Below are 18,720 nucleotides of genomic sequence, written 5' to 3' on the forward strand. Positions count from 1 at the left end.
TGAAACACAAATAGCAATCTCGGGAGGACTGTCATCTTTACAGTCTGTACCCTCCCTGCCAATGACAGCGGGAGCATGTCCCACCTGCGGAAGTCCCCTTTCATTTGCTCAACTGCCCTGTCCAAATTTAACTTATGGAGCTGACTCCAGTCCCTTGCCACCTGAATCCCCAGGTACCTAAAACTTCTTCCCACCACTTTAAACGGTAACTCCCTCAGTCTCCTCTCCTTCCCCCATGCCTGGATCGCGAACACCTAGCTCTTACCCAAGTTTAATTTGAGACCCGGAAACCGACCAAATTCCTCCAATATCTCCATAATACCAGCCACCCCTCCTCCACCAAAGGGTCTGTTATATAAATGAGCAAGTCGTCCGCATAGAACGAAACCCTATGCTCCAACCCCCCTCTCACTATCCCCTGCCAGGTGTTCGATGACCTAAGCGCCATTGCCAAGGGTTCTATGGCCAGGGCAAACAGTAGTGGGGAGAGCGGATACCACTGTCTTGTCCCCCTACACAAACTAAAATATTCTGACTGGAACTGGTTGGCCCTTACATTCGCCACCGGTGCCTGATATAATAGCCGGATCCAGTCGACGAATCCTTGCCCGAACCCAAACCTTCCCAGGACATCCCAAAGGTACTTCCACTCTACCCGATCAAAGGCCTTTTCTGCATCCATGGCTACCACCACCTCAACCTCGCGCCCCTCCGCAGGCATCAGTATCACATTTGAGAGCCATCTAATGTTGGACGTCAGATGACGTCCTTTCACAAACCCCGTCTGGTCCTCCCCTATCACCTCCGGGACACAGTCCTCGAGACGTGTAAGATCGTTGCCAACAATTTCGCATCCACATTTAAAAGAGAGATTGGCCTATACGATCTACAGTTCTCTGGATCCTTATCCTGCTTCAGAATAAGGGAAATCGATGCCTGCGATAACGTTGGGGGAGCATTCCCAGTTCCTTGGACTCATTACAAGCCTTTAGCAGGAGCGGCCCCAGCAGCCCAGAAAACCCTTTGTAGAACTCGACCAGGTATCCATCAGGTCCCGGAGCCTTACCCGATCGCATCGCCCCCAGTCCATCTATCACCTCGCCAAGCCCGATTGGGCCTCCCAAACCTTCCACCACCTCCTCATCTATCCTCGGGAACTCCAACCCCCCCAAGAATCGCTTCATACCCTCCTCCCCGGCTGGAGGTTCCGATTTGTATAATCTACTATAAAATTCCCGAAACGCATCATTCATCTCCGCCAGATCCACAACCATCTTCCCCCGATATCCTTTAATTTCCCAATTTCTCTAACCGTCTCCTGCTTCCTCAGCTGATGCGCCAACATCCTGCTGGCTTTTTCCCCATATTTTCACACTGCCCGCTTTGCCCTCCTCAGCTGCCCCTCCGCCATACCTGTGGACAGGACCCCAGATTCCATTTGCAGTCTCTGATGCTCCTTCAGAAGCCCTTCATCCGGAGACTCCGCATACCTCCTGTCCACCTGTAAAAGTTCGCCTACCAGCCTGTCCAACTCCGCACATTCAGCCTTCTCCTTATGGGCCCTAATCAAAATGAGTTCCCCCCGATAACCCCTTCAGTGCCTCCCACACCACCCCTGCCGAGGTCTCACCCATATCATTGATCCTTATGTATCCCCGAATGGTCTCCCTCACCCGCTCACACATCTCGGCCTCCGCTAGCAGCCCTACATCTAACCTCCATTGCGGTGCTGGGCCTTTCTTTTGCTCACTTGCAGATCTACCCAGTGTGGGCTGTGGCCTGACACCACAATAGCTGAATATTCAGTATCCACCGCCTCATAGAACATAGAACATTACAGCGCAGTGCAGGCCCTTCGGCCCTCGATGTTGCGCCGACCTGTGAAACCACTCTAAAGCCCATCTACACGATTCCCTTATCATCCATATGTCTATCCAATGACCATTTGAATGCCCTTAGTGTTGGCAGGTCCACTACTGTTGCAGGCAGGGCATTCCACGCCCCTACTACTCTCTGAGTAAAGAACCTACCTCTGACATCTGTCCTATATCTATCTCCCCTCAATTTAAAGCTATGTCCCCTCGTGTTAGACATCACTATCTGAGGAAAAAGGCTCTCACTGTCCACCCTATCTAATCCTCTGATCATCTTGTATGCCTTAATTAAGTCACCTCTTAACCTTCTTCTCGCGAACAAAAACAGCCTCAAGTCCCTCAGCCTTCCCTCAAAATATCTTCCCTCCATTCCAGGCAACATTCTGGTAAATCTCCTCTGCACCCTTTCCAATGCTTCCACATCCTTCCTATAATGCGGCGACCAGAATTGCACACAATACTCCAAATGCGGCCGCACCAGAGTTTTGTCCAGCTGCAACATGACCTCATGGCTCTGAAACTCAATCCCTCTACCAATAAAAGCTAACACACTGTACGCCTTCTTAACAACCCTCTCAACCTGGGTGGCAACTTTCAGGGATCTATGTACATGGACACCGAGATCTCTCTGCTCATCCACACTACCAAGAATCTTACCATTAGCACAGTACTCTGTCTTCCTGTTATTCCTTCCAAAATGAATCACCTCACACTTTTCTGCATTAAACTCCATTTGCCACCTCTCAGCCAGGCTCTGCAGCTTATCTATGTCCCTCTGTAACTTGTAACATCCTTCCGCACTGTCCACAACTCCACCGACTTTAGTGTCATCTGCAAATTTACTCACCCATCCTTCTACACCCTCCTGCAGGTCATTTATAAAAATGACAAACAGCAATGGCCCTAAAACAGATCCTTGTGGTACACCACTAGTAACTGGACTCCAAGGTGAACATTTCCCATCAACCACCACCCTTTGTCTTCTTCCAGCGAGCCAATTTCTGATCCAAACTGCTAAATCACCCTGAATCCCATGCCTCCATATTTTCTGCAATAGCATACCATGGGGAACCTTATCAAACATAGATAGATAGAATTTACAGTGTAGAAGGAGGCCATTCAGCCCATCGAGTCTGCACCGGCTCTTGGAATGAGCACCCTACCCAAGCCCACACCCCCACCCTATCCCCATAACCCAGTAACCCCACCCAACACTAAGAGCAATTTTGGACACTAAGGGCAATTGTAGCATGGCCAATCCACCTAACCTGCACATCTTTGGACTGAAATCCATATACACCACATCAACTGCTTTACCCTCATCCACCCTCATCCACCTGCTTGGTCACCTTCTCAAAGAACTCAATAAGGTTTGTGAGACATGACCTACCCTTCACAAAACCGTGTTGACTATCTGTAATCAAATTATTCCTTTCCAGATGATTATACATCCTATCTCCAATAAACCTTTCCAAGACTTTGCCCACAACAGAAGTAAGGCTCATTGGTCTATAGTTACTGGGATTGTCTCTACTCCCCTTCTTGAACAAGGGGACAACATTTGCTATCCTCCAGTCTTCTGGCACTATTCCTGTAGACAAAGATGACTTAAAGATCAAAGCCAAAGGCTCAGCAATCTCCTCCCTAGCTTCCCAGAGAATCCTAGGATAAATCCCATGCGGTCCAGGGGACTTATCTATTTTCACACTTTCCAGAATTGCTAACACCTCCTCCTTATGAACCTCAAGCCCTTCTAGTCTAGTAGCCTGTATCTCAGTAATCTCCTCGAAAACATTGACTTTTTCCTGTGTGAGTACTGACAAAAAATATTCATTTAACACCTCTCCTATCTCCTCGGACTCCACACACAACTTCCCACTACTGTCCTTGGCTGGCCGTACTCTTACCCTAGTCATTCTTTTATTCCTGACATATCTATAGAAAGCTTCAGGGTTATCCTTGATCCTACCTTCCAAAGACTTCTCATGTCCCCTCCTGGCTCTTCTTAGCTCTCTCTTTAGGTCCTTCCTAGCTAACTTGTAACTCTCGAGCCCCCTAACTGAACCTTCACGTCTCATCTTTACGTAGGCCTCCTTCTTCCTCTTGACAAGTGTTTCAACTGTTTTAGTAAACCACGGTTCCCTCGCTCGACCACTTCCTCCCTGCCTGACAGGTACATACTTCTCAAGGACACGCAGTGGCTGTTCCTTGAACAAGCTCCACATTTCCATTGTGCCCATCCCCTGCAGTTTTCCTCTCCATCCGATGCATCCTAAGTCTTGCTTCATCGCATCATAATTGCCTTTCCCCCCAGATATAACTCTTGCCCTGCGGTATATATTCTTCAATCACTGAAGTATACGTAATCGAATTGCGGTCACTATCACCAAAGTGCTCACCTACCTCCAAATCTAACAACTGTCCTGGTTCATTACCCAGTACCAAATCCAATATGGCTTCGCCTCTCGTTGGCCTATCTACATACTGTGTCAGGAAACCCTCCTGCACACATTGGACAAAAACAGACCCATCTAAAGTACTCGTTTCCAGTCAATATTTGGAAGTCCCCCATAACAACTACCCTGTTACTTTCGCTCCTATCCAGAATCATCTTTGCAATCCTTTCCTCTACATCTCTGGAACTTTTCGGAGGCCTATAGAAAACCGCTAACAGGGTGAGCTCTCCTTTCCTGTTTCTAACCTCAGCCCATACTACCTCAGTAGACGAGTCCTCATCAAACGTCCTTTCTGCCACCATAATACTGTCCTTGACTAACAATGCCACCCCTCCCCCTCTTTTACCACCTTCCCTGAGCTTACTGAAATATCTAAACCCCGGCACCTGCAACAACCATTCCTGTCCCTGCTCTATCCATGTCTCTGAAATGGCCACAACTTCGAAGTCCCAGGTACCAACCCATGCCCCAAGTTCACCCACCATATTCCGGGAGCGAGCCAGCAGCGTTTTGTCCGGCACAAAGAAACCCTTCCGGGAGTACACCTCATGCACATGGAAGTAGAATGAAAATGTCTTACTCCTTGGCCTCCCAATTCTCAATGGGTCCACCCCTCCCATGCGCTCCATAAACCCCCGTAGCTCTTTTGCCATAGCTGACACCTTTCCGGACCTAGGACTCGACAGGTCCAGTCTCGGATCCAGGACCATGTTAACGTCTCCCCCATAATCAGTCAATGTGAATCCAGGTCCGGGATCTTCCATAGCACCCTCCTAACAAACTCGACATCATCCCAGTTTGGGGCATATATATTCACCAATACCATGGCCATTCCCTCCAGCTTCCCACTAACCATGATGAATCTACCCCCCCGGGTCCGCCTCTATCTTCCCCACCTCAAATGCCACCCTTTTATTGCCCAGGATTGCCACCCCCCTCGTTTTAAAGTCCAATCCTGAATGGAACACCCGTCCGGCCCATCCCTTCCTCAACCTAACCTGATCCCCACCCTCAAGTATGTCTCCTGCAACATGGCTACGTCCGCCTTCAGTTGCCTCAAATGTGCGAACGCACAGGTCCTTTTGACCGGCCCATTTTGCCTGCGAACGTTCCAAGTGACCAGCCTAGTCAGGGGACACCCCACCGCCACCCAGCCATAACCTCTCCTAGGCCAGTCCTTGGCCCATGTCCCGCACCTCACCTGGTCAGCCCCCAGGTAGCTACCACCATCAACTCTCCTCCTCCACCAACTTAAAACTCCCGTCCCCGTCAGCAGTCTAACCTCCTCCCCCTTCCACCTCCCCCCGACATTGGTCTTCAGCTCACCCCCCACTTTGCTTCTGTGAACTAGCCCTCCCAGCTAGCCTAGCAGCTCCCTCCCCTGGTGCCTAGCATCTTCCCCTGGATAGTCCCCCCCCCCCCCAACTCGCAGTGCAATCAGTCAAAACAATGGCAAGAAGCAAAAACAAACAAACAGTCCCGAGCACAAAGGCCCATCCCTCCCTTAAGAAAGTATTATCTGTTAACTTCATCCCAAACTTCTTATTTGGGAAGCTCACCAACTGGTCCGTCGACCACTGACAGGGCCGGACCCTGCGCATCCGCCATTGCCACGCTCGGAATTTGGTCCTCACTCGCCACCAACCTCTGATTCCTCCTTCTCCGATTTGTCCTGAGGCGCAGCTCCATAAACTGGAGGTCCCCTCCTTCTGTTCCTGCTTCTACACCTTTACTTTACAAAATTCCTGCAACAATCCGGCGTAAAAGCCACAAAAAGACCACCATGAGCGGGAGCTGCCAAATGTGCAACCTTTCACTCCATAGCCGCCACTGGAATTCAGGGGTTAAATTCTTAAAGGAATGCAGGAGCAGAGGGACCAGGGTGCATAAGATCAGCTATCACAAGAATGATCCCTGAAATGAAGGACTTGTCATATGAAGAGCGGTTGAAGATTCTGGGTCTCTACTCGGTAGAGTTTAGAAGGATGAGGGGCGATCTCATTGAAACGTACAGATTACTCAGAGGCCTGGATAATGTGGACGTTAGAGGATATTTCCACGAGGAGGAGAAACTAGAACCCGAGGGCACAGCCTCAGACTAAGGGGGCGATCCTTCAAAACACATGAAGAGGAATTTCTTCAGCCAGAAGGTGGTGAATCTGTGGAACTGATTGCCGCAGAAGGCTGTAGAGGGCAAATCACTGAGTGTCTTTAAGACAGAGATAGACAGTGTCATGATATTCAGGTAAACATCATGGTGCAAACATACATACATACTGATGGACAGATCAATGGACCACACACAACACCACAGCCAATCACAGGCAAGAGCATACACACTATAAAACAGGGAACACGACACTTCCTGCTCATGCCAGCAGGAGACAGCTCAGGCCACAGAGCTCACAGCAAGCCACTCAGACATCCACCATGTGCTGAGTGCCACTCCAAGATAGTGTTAGGAATAGGTCCACAGATTCAAGGGTTATGATCGAACCCCAGTAACCAGTTTACCACTGCAAATATATGATAGTACTAAAACTGAGTTGTACCATTCGCAACCGTGTTGGTTTGTCTGTGCAGCAGAGTACCCAACACATCAGACAGGTTCTTGATTAATAAGGGGATCAGGGGTTATAGGGAGAAGGCAGGAGAGTGTGGATGAGAAACATATCAGCCATGATTGAATGGCAGAGCTTTCTCAATGGGCCGAGTGGCCTAATTCTGCTCTTATATCTTATGATCTTATGGTTTAAGGTGGCAGGACAGATGGAGAGAGCAGTTAATAACACAAAGTAATCTAGGCTTTATTAAGAGGGGGATATAATACAAGAGCAAGAAAGATATGCTGAACGTATACAAGGCCCGTGTGCAGCACGGTAGCATAGTGGATACCACTGTTGCTTCACAGCACCAGGGTCACAGGTTCGATTCCCAGCTTGGGTCACTGTCTGTGCGGAGTCTGCACGTTCTCCCTGTGTCTGCGTGGGTTTCCTCCGGGTGCTCCGGTTTCCTCCCACAAGTCCCGAAAGACATGCTGTTTGGTAATTTGGATATTCTGAATTCTCCCTCTGTGGACCCGAACAGGCGCCAGAATGTGGCGACTAGGTGCTTTCACTGTAACTTCACAGTAACTTCATAGCACTTTCGGAAGAATGTGAACGCATTGGAGATAATTCAGAAGAGGTTTACAAGAATAGTTCCAGGGATGAGAAACTTCAGTTATGAGGAAAGATTGGAGATATTGGGCCTGTTGTCCTTGGAGAGAGCAAAGCTAAGAGGAGATTTGATAGCGCGGTGGCACAGTGGTTAGCATTGCTGCCTCACAGCGTCAAGGACATCAGGTGACTGTGTGGAGTTCGCCCCATGTTTGCTTGGGTTTCTTCCGGGTGCTGCAGTTTCCTCCCACAGTCAAAAGATGTTTTGATTAGGTGGATTAGCCATAGAACATAGGAATATGGTAGGGGATTGGGTGGTCTTTCTGAGGGTCGGTACAGACGTGATGGGCAGAATCCTTCTTCACTCTAGGGACTCTATTGTCATAATATACACCAGTATATCTTGGTGCAGACACACACTGATGGACACACAGTGGGACCAATCAACGTACACAACACCGCAGCCAATCACCAGTGAGAGCACACACACTATAAAGACAGAGGACATCAGAGTTCCTGCTCATTCGAGTAGCAGCTAGCTGGGAGCACAGAGCTCACAGCCTGCAACACAGACATTCACCATGTGCTGAGTGCATCAACTGATTAGGACAAGGCAAAGATCTTTAGTTAAAGCTGGCATCGTATTTACCCACAGTTCAAGTATGTTTAAATAGTTAACCTTTTAATAAAATAGTGTTGCACTACTTCAAGTGTTGGTGATCCAGAATACACATCACATCATGATACCAGGAGTGCTTGCATACTAGCACTTCTTAGACCTACCTGCAAGTGATTTGCCTTCCGCCAGCATTCCGTCATTCTGCAACATGGACAACATCAGCCCGCCGCCGCCGCTCCGCATCGCCGGCAACCTCGGGGCCAACTGGAAGATTTTCAAACAGCACTTCCAGCTCTACCTCGAAGCCACGGACAGGGAGGGCGCTTCGGACACCAGAAAGATTGCTCTTCTCCTCTCCACGTCCGGGGACCATGCCATCCATATTTTCAACTCTCTCACCTTTGCAGATGACGAAGAGAAAACAAAGTTCAAGACGGTTCTCCTCAAATTTGACACTCACTGCAGCGTAGAGGTGAATGAAAGTTTCAAACGTGTTCCAGCAGCGTTTGCAGGGTAAGGACGAACCTTTCCAATCCTTTTTAACGCATCTCTGCATCCTTGCGCAATCTTGCAGCTACGGGCCCACCTCCGACTCCATGATACGCAACCAGATCGTTTTCGGTGTTCAGTCGGACCCCCTACGTCAGCAGCTCCTCAAAGTAAAGCAACTCACCCTAGCGACCGCCATCGAGACCTGTGTCCTACATGAAAATGCCACCAGTCGGTACTCCCATATACAAGCGGCTGAAATGGCACGGCAAGGTCCCCACGAGGTGGAACGGGCCCAAGTGATTGAACACCTCCAGGGCCTCAGCCTGGATGAGGGTGGCCATTTTGCGCGCTTTTCGCGGACTCCCGCGCTTGTACGCACCAAAAGAGGAGACGTCGACATGGAGGAACGTAATGCGCAGGCGTGCACCACGTAGGACCGCACCACGCATGCGCGGTGGGAGCAGCAAACGTGCTGACGTCACGACGTGCGCCAACTGTGGCTCCGCCCATTTAAAGCGGCAATGCCCCTCAAAATCTCGACAATGCCTACGATGTGGAAGACTTGGCCACTATGCTGCCTGCTGTTGAGCAGCTCAGCCTTCCAATTCATATCGCTTCAGCCAGCCTCGCAGGAATGTTTGGGCAATTCAACCCACGGTCACCGAGTCCGATTCCGACCTCCCACACAGCAGTGACACCGAGGACCCGAAGGCGCCTTTTCGAGTCGGTGTCGTAACGAAAAACAGGCTGTCCCCGAAGCAAACACACCAGCCGCTGTCGGTATACAGCATCGATCCAGACGATGAGTGGTGTGCCACCCTGATGGTCAACCGGTCCCAAATACGATTCCGCCTGGATACTGGTGCCTCCGCCAACCTCATGGCGTGGTCTGCTTTCCAAAGCTTTCGTGTCAAACCAGCCATCCTGCCATCGGCCTGCCAGCTTTTGGACTACAATGGCAACATCATTCCTGCTACTGGCTCATGCCAACTCAAAGTGACACACAAGTCACGAAAAGCCATCCTTCCTTTCGAGATCGTGGGCTCCTCGAAGGACTCTCTGCTTGGCGCACAGGCGTGCAAATTGCTGAACTTCGTTCAAAGAGTTCACTCTCTCTCTCCTGATGACACATCTGCCTTCCAGGATGCTGACTTCAGGGCACAAATCAACACCATCATCGACCAGCACCGCGACTTCTTCGAAGGCATGGGCACGCTCCCATATACTTACAAGATCATACTCAAACAGACCGCCACGCCTGTGGTGCATGCACCTCGCAGAGTCCCAGCCCCCCTTCAAGGACCGCCTCAAGAAGCAGCTGCAGGACCTCCAAGACCAAGGAGTGATCTCCAGAGTTATGGAACCAACCGACTGGGTCAGTTCCATGGTCTGCGTAAAGAAGCCTTCCGGCGAGCCCAGAATCTGCATTGATCCAAAGGATCTGAATCGCAACATATTGAGGGAGCATTACCCAATCCCCAAGCGTGAAGAGATCACATGCGAGATGGCTCGGGCCAAGCTTTTCACCAAACTTGACGCCTCAAAAGGATTCTGGCAAATTCAACTAGACAGGTCCAGCAGGAAACTCCTTTAACACCTCTTTTGGCAGATATCGTTACAGCAGGATGCCGTTTGGGTTCATATCGGTGCCAGATGTATTCCACAGGATCATGGAACAAATGATGGGAGGCATTGAAGGTGTTCGCGTCTATGTTGACGACATAATCATTTGGTCCATATGCAGGAGCATATCAGTCGCCTCCAGCGCGTGTTCAAACGCATACGGGAGCAGGGCCTACGCCTCAACAGAGCCAAATGCTCCTTCGGCCAGACGGAACTCAAGTTCCTAGGGGACCACATCTCCCAGTTGGGCGTGCGGCCGGATGCGGACAAGGTGGCTGCCATCACAGCCATGAAAAAGCCAGAGGGCAAGAAGGCGGTCCTCCGATTTCTGGGCATGGTCAACTTCCAAGGGAAGTTCATCCCTAACCTCGCCTCTCATACCACAGCTCTCAGGAACCTGGTCAGGAAGACGATAGACTTCCAATGGCTTCCTGCCCACGAGAGCGAATAGACAGAACTTAAAACCAAACTTACCACGGCCCCGGTATTGGCCTTTTTTGATCCAGCAAAAAATTTTGACCGGTGCCAGCCAATCTGGCATTGGGGTAGTGCTCCTGCAACGCGATGAGGCCTCATCATGGGCCCCCGTTGCATATGCGTCACGCGCCATGACCCCCACGGAACAGCGCTATGCGCAGATAGAAAAGGAGTACCTGGGCCTGTTGACCTGTTTCGTCCAATTTAATGATTATGTGTACGGCCTTCCCCAATTCACCGCCAAGACCGACCATCGCCCGCTGGTCAATATAATACAAAAAGACTTGAACGACATGACGCCTCGCCTCCAGCGCATTCTGCTCAAACTCCGGCGATACGACTTTCAGCTCGTATACACCCCGGGCAAAGACCTGATCATAGCCGACGCTCTGTCCAGGGCAGTCAACACCCCGTGTGACCCAGCGGGATTCGTCTGCTGGGTTGACGCCCATGTGGCCTTCGTTGCCTCCAATCTACCGGCCACGGATGAACGCCTCGTCCAAATTCGCCGCGAGACTGCGGCTGACCCCCTGCTACAGCGTGTCATGCACCACCTAACAGACAGGTGGCTCAAGGGCCAATGCCCGCAGTTCTACAACATCAGAGACGATCTGGCGGTAGTCGATGGTGTCCTCCAATGCTGGACCGCATTGTTATCCCGCACAGCATGCGCCAGCTCGTCTTGGAACAGCTACACGAGGGCCATCTTGGCGTGGAGAGGTGCCACCGATGGGCCCAAGAGGCAGTGTACTGGCCCGGCATCAATGACGACATCGCCAACACAGTGCTCAACTGCCTCACCTTTCAGCGGTTCCAGCCGGCCCAACCACGTGAAACCCTACAGCCCCATGAGTTGGTCACGTCCCCTTGGTCCAAGGTCGGCATCGACCTGTTCCACGCGCTGGGCAGGGACTATGTTCTGATTGTAGACTATTTTTCAAACTACCCGGAGGTGGTACGTTTGCACAACATCACATCGTCTGCAGTCATCCGTGCCTGTAAGGACACCTTTGCTCGTCACGGCATCCCACTCACTGTGATGTCGGACAATGGCCCCTGCTTCGCAAGCCAGGAATGGTCCAACTTTGCCAGGAGGTACAACTTTGTGCATGTGACATCCAGTCCCCTGTACCCCCAATCCAATGGCAAAGCTGAGAAGGGCGTCCACATAGTCAAACGGCTCCTCTGCAAGGCTGCCGATGCGGGATCCGACTTCTACCTCGCTTACCTCGATACTGGCCAATCGCTCGGCCCCACTGTCCACTGGCCTGTCGCCAGCCCAGTTGCTCATGGGTCGCACCCTGAGGACGACGGTGCCATCCATTCACGTCCCAGACCTCGACCACGCTCTGGTCCTTCAATGAATGCAACTGTCTCGTGCACAGCACAAGGCGGCTCATGACTCCCGTGCAGCTGATCTCCCTGCTCTGGCTCCAGATGACAACGTCCGCATCCATCTTCCGGATGGTGGCTGGTCTGCAACTGCTGTGGTTTTTCGGCAGGTGGCACCCTGCTCGTTCCTGGTTCGTCGACCGGATGGTTCCATTCTGCGCCGTAACCGGTGGTGCCCTTCGTTTCGCGCTCGCTACGTGATCCTCCGCCAGTGCCACGCCCTCCTGTTGTCCCTGACCTGGACTATGCAGAGATTCCGGTTACTCTGCATCCTCCTCACTCTGACGCAGTCCAGCCCGCTCCTCAGCAGGTGGCTCCTGACCCACCCTTGAGGCGGTCAACCAGAATTCGTCGCCCACCTCAGAGACTTAATTTGTGAACTTTGCACTAATGGACTCTCTGGTCTGTTCTGTTCTTCCGTTTAATCATTCAAGTGGTTTGTATATAGTGTTCATCTCGTTATTTGGGTGACACACTGTTTTTTTCCGCACCAGGCACCTTCCCATGTAAATAGCTTAGTTTTATGTACATAGTCCTGTAAATATTTCACACACACATTGTCAGGAACATTCACCATACACTATTTATTGTCACGCAGGCACATTTTTTAATATAAAAGGGGGATGTCATAATATACACCTGTATATCATGGTGCAGACACACACTGATGGACACACAGTGGGACCAATCAACATACACAACACCGCAGCCAATCACCAGTGAGAGCACATGCACTATAAAGACAGGGGACATCAGAGTTCCCGCTCATTCGAGTAGCAGCTGGCTAGGAGCACAGAGCTCACAGCCTGCAACACAGACATTCACCATGTGCTGAGTGCATCAACTGGTTAGGACAAGGCAAAGGTCTTTAGTTAAAGCTGGTATTGAATTTACCCACATTTCAAGTATGTTTAAATAGTTAACCTTTTAATAAAATAGTGTTGCACTACTTCAAGTGTTGGTGACCTGTATGTGATCCAGAATACTCAACACATCATCTATGATTCTAAATCCAGGGCTGGACAGAGCAGATAGGGAGATATTGTTCCTGCTCATAATAGGATCAAGAATGAGAGGGCACAGATTTAAGGTGATTTGCAAAAGAAGCAGATGTGAGGAAAGATTTTTTCACACAATGAGTGGTTTGAGTCTGAAATGCACAGCCTGTGGTTGTGGCATGTTCAATCAAAGGTAGTCATCTCAGGATCACTGCCAGTGCCACTGGCTAGTCAGAACAGACTGCAGGAATACGTGGCTGAAGACATAGAACATAGAACATAGAAAAATACAGCACAGAACAGGCCCTTCAGCCCACGATGTTGTGCCGAACCTTTGTCCTAGATTAATCATAGATTATCATTGAATTTACAGTGCAGAAGGAGGCCATTCGGCCCATTGAGTCTGCACCAGCTCTTGGAAAAAGCACCCTACCCAAAGTCAACACCTCCACCCAACACTAAGGGCAATTTTGGACACTAAGGGCAATTTATCATGGCCAATCCACTTAACCTGCACATCTTTGGACCGTGGGAGGAAACCGGAGCACCCGGAGGACCCACGCAGACACAGGGAGGATGTGCAGACTCCGCACAGACAGTGACCCAAGCCGGAATCGAACCGGGGACCCTGGAGCTGTGAAGCAATTGAGCTATCCACAATGCTACCGTGCTGCCCTTAAGAACAAATAAATCTACACTATATCATCTTACCGTAATCCATGTACCTATCCAATAGCTGCTTGAAGGTCCCTAATGTTTCCGACTCAACTACATCCACAGGCAGTGCATTCCATGCCCCCACTACTCTCTGGGTAAAGAACCTACCTCTGACATCCCCCCTATATCTTCCACCATTCACCTTAAATTTATGTCCCCTTGTAATGGTTTGTTCCACCCGAGGAAAAAGTCTCTGACTGTCTACTCTATCTATTCCCCTGATCATCTTATAAACCTCTATCAAGTCACCCCTCATCCTTCTCCGTTCTAATGAGAAAAGGCCGAGCACCCTCAACCTTTCCTCGTAAGACCTACTCTCCATTCCAGGCAACATCCTGGTAAATCTCCTTTGCATCTTTTCCAAAGCTTCCACATCCTTCCTAAAATGAGGCGACCAGAACTGTACAGAGTACTCCAAATGTTGCCTTACCAAAGTTTTGTACAGCTGCATCATCACCTCACGGCTCTTAAATTCAATCCCTCTGTTAATGAACGCTAGCACACCATAGACCTTCTTCACAGCTCTATCCACTTGAGTGGCAACTTTCAAAGATGTATGAACATAGGCCCCAAGATCTCTCTGCTCCTCCACATTGCCAAGAACTCTGCTGTTAACCCTGTATTCCACAATCATATTTGTCCTTCCAAAATGGACAACCTCACACTTTTCAGGGTTAACCTCCATCTGCCACTTCTCAGCCCAGTTCTGCATCCTATCTATGTCTCTTTGCAGCCGACAACAGCCCTCCTCACTATCCACAACTCCACCAATCTTCGTATGGTCTGCAAATATACTGACCCACCCTTCAACTCCCTCATCCAAGTCATTAATGAAAATCACAAACAGCAGAGGACCCAGAACTGATCCCTGCGGTATGCCACTGGTAACTGGGATCCAGGCTGAATATTTGCCATCCACCACCACTCTCTGACTTCTATCGGTTAGCCAGTTTGTTATCCAACTGGCCAAATTTCCCACTATCCCATGCCTCCTTACTTTCTGCAGACGCCTACCATGGGGAACCTTAACAAATGCCTTACTAAAATCCATGTACACTACATCCACTGCTTTACCTTCATCCACATGCTTGGTCACCTCCTCAAAGAATTCAATAAGACTTGTAAGGCAAGACCTACCCTTCACAAATCCGTGCTGACTATCCCTAATCAAGCAGTGTCTTTCCAGATGCTCAGAAATCCTATCCTTCAGTACCCTTTCCATGACTTTGCCACCACCGAAGTAAGACTTCGGTGGTAGGCAAAGTCAGGTCCAGAATTCTCATCATTCCTTAATGAGAATTGTTTTAGATGGCATTACCAAGTTGCCAATATCATGTTTAGAACATAGAACATAGAAAAATACAGCACAGAACCGGCCCTTCGGCCCACGATGTTGTGCCGAAGCTTTGTCCTAAATTAAGAACAAATTAATCTACACCCCATCATTCTACAGTAATCCATGTACCTATCCATTGGCTGCTTGAAGGTCCCTAATGTTTCCAACTCATCCACTTCCACAGGCAGTGCATTCCATGCCCCCACTACTCTCTGGGTAAAGAACCTACCTCTGACATCGCCCTGATATCTTCCACCATTCACCTTAAATTGATGTCCCCTTGTAATGGTTTGTTCCACCTGGGGAAAAAGTCTCTGACTGTCTACTCTATCTATTCCCCGATCATCTTATAAACCTCTATCAAGTCGCCCCTCATCCTTCTCCGTTCTAATGAGAAAAGGCCTAGCACCCTGAACCTTTCCTCGTAAGACCTACTCTCCATTCCAGGCAACATCCTGGTAAATCTCCTTTGCACCTTTTCCAAAGCTTCCACATCCTTCCTAAAATGAGGCGACCAGAACTGTACAGAGTACTCCAAATGTGGCCTTACCAAAGTTTAGTACAGCTGCATCATCACCTCACGGCTCTTAAATTCAATCCCTCTGTGAATGAACGCTAGCACACCTTGGCCTTCTTCACAGCTCTATCCACTTGAGTGGTAACTTTCAAAGATGTATGAACATAGACCCCAAGATCTCTCTGCTCCTCCACATTGCCAAGAACTCTACTGTTAACCCTGTATTCCGCAATCATATTTGTTCTTCCAAAATGGACAACCTCACACTTTTCAGGGTTAAACTCCATCTGCCACTTCTCAGCCCAGTTCTGCATCCTATCTATGTCTCTTTGCAGCGGATAACCGCCCTCCTCACTATCCACAAGTCCACCAATCTTCGTATCGTCTGCAAATTTACTGGCCCACACTTCAACTCCTTCATCCAAGTCATTAATGAAAATCACAAACAGCAGAGGACCCAGAACTGATCCCTGCGGTACGCCACTGGTGACTGGGATCCAGGCTGAATATTTGCCGTCCACCACCACTCTCTGACTTCTATCAGTTAGCCAGTTTGTTATCCAACTGGCCAAATTTCCCACTATCCCATGCCTCCTTACTTTCTGCAGAAGCCTACCATGGGGAACCTTATCAAATGCCTTACTAAAATCCATGTATACTACATCCACTGCTTTACCTTCATCCACATGCTTGGTCACCTCCTCAAAGAATTCAATAAGATTTGTAAGGCAAGACCTACCCCTCACAAATCCGTGCTGACTATCCCTAATCAAGCAGTGTCTTTCCAGATGCTCAGAAATCCTATCCTTCAGTACCCTTTCCATGACTTTGCCTACCACCAAAGTAAGACTAACTGGCCTGTAATTCCCAGGGTTATCCCTATTCCCTTTTTTGAACAGGGGCCCGACATTCGCCACTCTCCAATCCCCTGGTACCACCCCTGTTGGCAGTGAGGACGAAAAGATCATTGCCAACGGCTGTGCAATTTCATCTCTTGCTTCCCATAGAATCCTTGGATATATCACGTCAGGCCCGGGGGACTTGTCTTTCCTCAAGTTTTTCAAAACTCAGTGCAGGAAGGATGATCCTGATGGTGGGGGATTCTAGATCCAGGGTCACAATTGAGGATACGAAGTAAACCATTTGGGGCTGAAATGAGGAAAGATTTCTTCACCCAGAGAGTGATGAGCCTTCACAAACTGCTTCCATTGAAAGCAGTTGAGGCTAAAACATCATATTTTTTCAGGAAGGAGTTGGATGTAGATCTTGGGGCTAAAGGGATCAAAGGATATGGTGAGAAAGTGGAAACTGGTTACTCAGGTGGAAGATCAGTCATGGTCATAATGAATGATGGAATAAGATAAAAGGGCCAAATGGCCTACTCCTGCTCCTATTTTCGATGCTCCCGTGGCGGTAATTTTGAGCCCACGTTAGCTGTTGGTGAGGCCTGCTGTGTTCAACAACTTGGCACTGCAGAGGGGAGTCTAGGTGGAACAGGAGGAAGATGGTAGCATAGTGGTATTTCCACTGGACTTGTAAATCAGAGACCTAGTGTAATGCTCTGGCGATCCAAGTTGAAATCCCGCCACTGCAGATGGTAAAGTTTGAATTCAATAACAATCTGGAATTAAAAGTCCAATGAAGACCATGAAACCATTGTCGATTGTCGTAAAATCCCATCTGGTTCACTCATGGCCTTTAGGGAACAAAATCTGCCGTCTTTACCTGGTGTGGTCTACATGTGACTCCAGACGCACAATGTGGTTGACTGTTAACTGCCCCCTCAAGGGCAATTAGGGATGGGCAATAAATGCTGATGCAGCCTGCGACGCCCACCCATGAACTATTTAAAAAAAGATGGGAGAAGGCCACATCTCCTCAGATGAGGAGGAGGTATGGCGCAGTGGTCCATGTGAAGTTTGCACATTTTCCCCGTGTCTGCGTGGGTCTCACCCCCACAACCCAAAGATATGCAGGGTCGGTGGATTGGCCATGCTGAATTGCCCATTAATTGGAAAGATAAAAGAATTGGGTACTCTAAATGTTTTTAAAAATTGAAAAAAAAAGATGAGGAGGAGTTTGAGGCAGGCAACAAGGGACCACCTGCAGAGGAGGAGGAAGAACCTCAGGCTATGCCCAGGGCCCAGATGGACCGAAGAGCTCGGGATGTCCTCATAGCCTCTTGGTTTGAGGATGAACAGGACTGAGGAGCAAAGAGCTTTCCCATTGTGGGGTGTGACATCACATCAGTATTGTGGTGTCAGGGGTGGGAACTCGTGATGATGACCAAGTTCATGATAATGGCACTAAAACCATTGGCTGGACTCTGCAGGAGAACGATGATGACTTACATTGAGGACTGAGTGGTGCTCCTCTCAACCTCAGCGATATATCTGACTCCTGTCTGACAGAGAGCTGAAATTATCCTGCCAATGAACAGGCTTGTCATGGGGTTCATAAATGCTGGATAGCCTCATAATCTTTTGCAGCCACCTCCAAGGTCAGGTGTCCTGGTGTTTTTCGACAACTAAAATGTGGCTAGCCTGATTACACTTTGTCAGCTCATGGCCTCCTCATCACGAAGGAAGACTGGCAGAAATGAGAGACCTGAGTGTTGATGCTGTGGGGAGCAGGGAGGGCAATGCGTCTTTGTTCTTATTCAGCTCTCTTAAAAATCTGCGGTGAGAATCAACACCAGATCAAAACAGGAAGCACTTCAGAGTTAATGGGCCATGAAGAGCTATGAAAACAAACAAAGCTAATCTCGCCAATGAAGTAGCCTGGGCCTGTCAATCAAGAGGCTTGTAAAAGGTAATGGACAGTGAAACTGACTGATTTTCAAAGTTACAGAGGGAAGATCTGCTACACGACCCCTATCCCAGGAAAAACCCCTGACCTGAGCCCTTCCAGCCCAGCCCAAGTCCCCTCGACCTTCACCTCCCATGAAGGACCCCTCTCGACTCCCTGGAGGTAAGTATAGAGAGGGTACTCACCCCATTTCTCCCCCTTGGTGTTCATGGCACCTCTAGTCCCCGCTTTTAGGGACCAGTAATGATTTGCA

At 49.4% G+C, this 18,720-nt stretch overlaps 1 protein-coding gene across 1 annotated transcript in view; it reads right to left on the bottom strand.

The window, feature by feature from the left end:
- LOC140391603 (uncharacterized) overlaps window positions 1-18,720 on the bottom strand; it is a 114,210-nt gene that overhangs the window by 36,463 nt on the left and 59,027 nt on the right. The gene's annotated exons all lie outside the window — the stretch shown is intronic.

Source organism: Scyliorhinus torazame, chromosome 15 (assembly GCF_047496885.1).
Source record: "Scyliorhinus torazame isolate Kashiwa2021f chromosome 15, sScyTor2.1, whole genome shotgun sequence".
Lineage (NCBI taxonomy): Eukaryota > Metazoa > Chordata > Chondrichthyes > Carcharhiniformes > Scyliorhinidae > Scyliorhinus > Scyliorhinus torazame.